This window comes from Oncorhynchus keta, chromosome 2 (genome assembly GCF_023373465.1).
Source record: "Oncorhynchus keta strain PuntledgeMale-10-30-2019 chromosome 2, Oket_V2, whole genome shotgun sequence".
In the NCBI taxonomy this organism is placed as follows: Eukaryota; Metazoa; Chordata; class Actinopteri; order Salmoniformes; family Salmonidae; genus Oncorhynchus; species Oncorhynchus keta.
In genome coordinates this window covers 54,330,830-54,334,850 of record NC_068422.1, presented here as the reverse complement: position 1 = coordinate 54,334,850, position 4,021 = coordinate 54,330,830, and the positions used below count along the sequence as shown (strand labels likewise).

The following is a 4,021-nucleotide window of genomic DNA, read 5'->3' as shown; positions in this document are numbered from 1 at the left end:
ATGTTGCAGCGTGGTGAGCGTAAATATTCTTTATTTAAGAGGACACAGACAAAAACAATAAACACTAGAAACAAACCGTGAAGCTAAAGGCTATGTGCCCTAAACAAAGTCAACTTCCCACAAAGACAGGTGGGAAAATGTATGGTTCCCAACCATACTTAGGTAGCCATTTTCCAACCTGTCTTTGTGGGAAGTTGACTGGTCCTCCTCCTTCAACAGCCGTGACAGGTTATCACATGATAATACTGTGTGTGTGTAAGTAATGGGAGGCGTGTTGTAACTGTAACACACAATTTACTTTGGAAACCCCTAAGAGGTGATCATTATAGAGTATGTGTATGACTGAGAACAATAAAGAGAGGAAGGTAGAGAGAGAGAGCGTGTGTGAGTGAAAGAGACAGAGAAAGAGAGAGAGATAGATTTAAGCTCCTGACCACAATTGTATCCTATCTCCCCCTTTGTTACTCTTTTCCTCTAGGTCAGTAAACGCGGGGGGAAGTGATGTGGAGAGTACAGGCTCAGCAGAAGAAGGCAGGAAGGAAGAGTTAGAGATGATTGGAAAGATCGAGATGTGACCTGAGGAGGGAGATGTGGAGCGAGAGGAGAGTGGAAGGAGAGAGGAAGAGGAGAGTGAAGAGGGAGGAACATGGAGAGGGAGAGGAGGAGGGAGAGGAGTAGGGAGTGCACACCAGAGAGGGGAGCCTACATTTCCACTAGAGTGCATCTGCCCCAAGTCTCACCATTCACCTTGGTATCACACAGCTTACTTTGTGCAATTTGTTGGTCTCATTTATTGAATTTGGATCTGAAAAGTGCATGTACCTACATGTGTGGCATATTGCTACCTATGTACACTAGATGACCAAAAGTATGTGGACACCTGCTCATCGAACATCTTATTCCAAAATCATGGGCGTTAATATGGAGTTGGTCCCCCTTTTGCTGCTATAACAGCCTCCACACTTCTGGGAAAGCTTTCCACTAGATGTTGGAACATTGCAGCGGGGACATTAATGAGGTTGGGCAATTGTCTTGGGCAATTAGGCCTGACTTGCAGTCTGCGAGCCAGGCCCAAAGGTTTTCCATGTGGTTGAGGTCAGGGCTCTGGCAGGCCAGTAAAGTTTCCACACCAATCTCGACAAACAAATTCTAATTGACCTCACTTTGTGCACTGTGTCATTGTCATGCTGAAACAGGAAAGGGCCTTCCCCAAACTGTTGCCAGCACGGAAACGTTGTCACGCCCTGACCGTAGATTGCTTTGTATGTTTCTATTTTTAGTTTGGTCAGGGTGTGATGTGGGTGGGTATTCTATGTTTTGTTCTAAGTTTGTATTTCTATGTGTTTGGCCTGGTATGGTTCCCAATCAGAGGCAGCTGTCAATCATTGTCTCTGATCGAGAACCATACTTGGCAGCCTGGTTTTGCCCTTAAGTTGTGGGTAGTTGTTTTCTGTTTCGTATCTGTACCAGACAGAACTGTTTCGGTTTTGTTCGTTCACGTTGTTGTTCTTGTATTTTTCAGTGTTCTATTAAAATAATTATGAACACGTACCACGCTGTACCTTGGTCCTCACCTTCTTCCACCTACGACGATCGTTACAAACGTCTATACTGTGGCATTAATATTTCCATTCACTGAAACTAAGGGGCCTAGCTGAACCATGAAAAACAGCCCCAGACCATTATTCCTGATCTACCAAACTTTACAGTTGGCACTATGCATTGGGACATGTAGCGTTCTCCTGGCATCCGCTAAACCCAGACTTGTCCGTCGGCGTGTCAGATGGTAAAGCGTGATTCATCACTCCTGAGAATGCATTTCCACTGCTCCATAGTCCAATGGTGGCGAGCTTTATGCCACTCCAGCCAACGTTTGACATTGCGCATGGTGATCTCAAGCTTGTGTGCAGCTGCTCGGCCATGGAAACCCATTTCATGAAGCTCCCGACGAACAGCTCTTGTGCGGACCTTTCTTCCAGAGGCAGTTTGGAACTCGGTAGTGAGTGTTGCAACTGAGGACAGACAATTTATTTATGTGCTATAGCACTCGGCAGTCCACCATTTAGCGTCTGAGCCGTTGTTGCTTCTAGATGTTTTTACTTCACAATAACAGCACTTATAGTTGACTGGGGCAGCTCGAGCAGGGCGATGACATCCTATAACAGGGCGATGTTGAAAGTCACTGAGCTCTTCAGTAAGGCCATTCTACTGCCAATGTTTGTCTATGGAGAGTGCATGGCTGTATGAAGGGGTGTCCACATACTTTGTATTACAGTGTATGTACAGTGTCTTGCAAAAATATTCATCCCCCTTGGCATGTTGCCTATTTTATTGCACTACAACCTGGAATTTAAGTGGATTTTTATTTGGATGTCATGTAATGACACACAAAATAGTTCAAAATGGTGAAGTGAAATGAAAAAAAATTACTTGTTTAAAAAAATAAAAAAAAAATAGAAAAGTTGTGAGTGGGGAGTATTCACCCCTTTGCCATGAAGCCCGAGTGCCGGAGTGCCAAGTCGAGTACAAAAAGGCTTCTCAACAGTTTTTACCCCCAAGCCATTAGACTCCTGAACAGGTAACCAAATGATTACCCGGACTATTTGCATTGGGTGCCCCCCAACCCCTCTTTTACGCTGCTGCTACTCTCTGTTTATCTTATATGCATAGGCACTTTAACTATACATTAATGTACATACTACCTCAATTGGCCCAACCAACCAGTGCTACCACACATTGGCTAACCGAGCTATCTGCATTGTGTCCCACCACCAGCCAACCCATCTTTTACGCTACTGCTACTCCGTTCATCATATATGAATAGTCACTTTAACCCACATGTACTGTACATACTACCTTTATAAGCCTGACTAACTGATGTCTGTATATAGCCTTGCTACTCATATTTTCAAATGTCTTTTTACAGTCGTTTTATTTCTTTACTGACCTACACCCCCACACACACACACTTTTTTTTCTCTCCGCACTATTGGTTAGAGCTTGTAAGTAAGCATGATACTGTTGTATTTGACGCGCGTGACACAAACTTTGATTTGAAGCCCCTAAATAAGATCTGGTGCAACCAATTACCTTCAGAAGTCACATAATAAGCTACATAAAGTTCACCTGTGTGCAATCTAAGTCTCATATGATCTGGCACATGATCTCAGTATATATATATACACCTGTTCTGAAAGGCCCCAGAGTCTACAACATTACTAAGCAAGGGCCACCACCAAGCAAGCAGCACCATGAAGACCAAGGAGCTTTTCAAACAGGTCAGAGACAAAGTTGTTTAGAAGAACAGTTCAGGGTTGGGTTATAAAAGAATATCGGAAACATTGAACATCCCACAGAGCACCATTGAAACCATTATTAAAAAAATGGAAAGAATATGGCACCACAACAAACCTGCCAAGATAAGGCTGCCCACCAAAACTCACAGACCAGGCAAGGAGGGCATTAATCAGAGAGGCAACAAAGAGACCAAAGATAACCCTGAAGGAGCTGCAAAAGCTCCACAGCGTAGACTGGAGTATCTGTCCATAGGACCACTTTTAGCCGTAAACTCCACAGAGCTGGGCTTTACGGAAGAGTGGCCAGAAAAAAAGCCATTGCTTAATGAAAACAATAAGCAGACTCGTTTGGTGTTCACCAAAAAGGCATGTGGGAGACTCCCCAAACAGGATGGAAGAAGGTACTCTGGTCAGATGAGGCAAAAATGTAGCTTTTTGGCGATCAAGGAAAATGCTATGTCTGCCGCAAACCCAACACATCTCATCACCCCGAGAACACCATCCCCAGCATCATGCTGTGGGGATGTTTTTCATCGGCAAGAACTGGGAAACTGGTCAGAATTGAAGGGATGATGGTTGGCGCCATCATACAGGGATATTCTTGAGGGAAATCCGTTTCAGTCTTCCAGAGATTTGAGACTGGGACGGAGGATCACCTTCCAGGAGAACAATGACCCTAAGCATACTGCTAAAGCAACACTCAAGTGGTTTAAGGGGAAACATTT

General features: G+C 44.2%; 1 pseudogene; it reads left to right on the top strand.

Moving 5' to 3' along the window:
• Window positions 1-575, top strand: part of LOC118362127 (piggyBac transposable element-derived protein 4-like) — a 4,879-nt pseudogene extending 4,304 nt beyond the window's left edge.
• The last annotated feature ends 3,446 nt before the right edge of the window (window positions 576-4,021 follow it).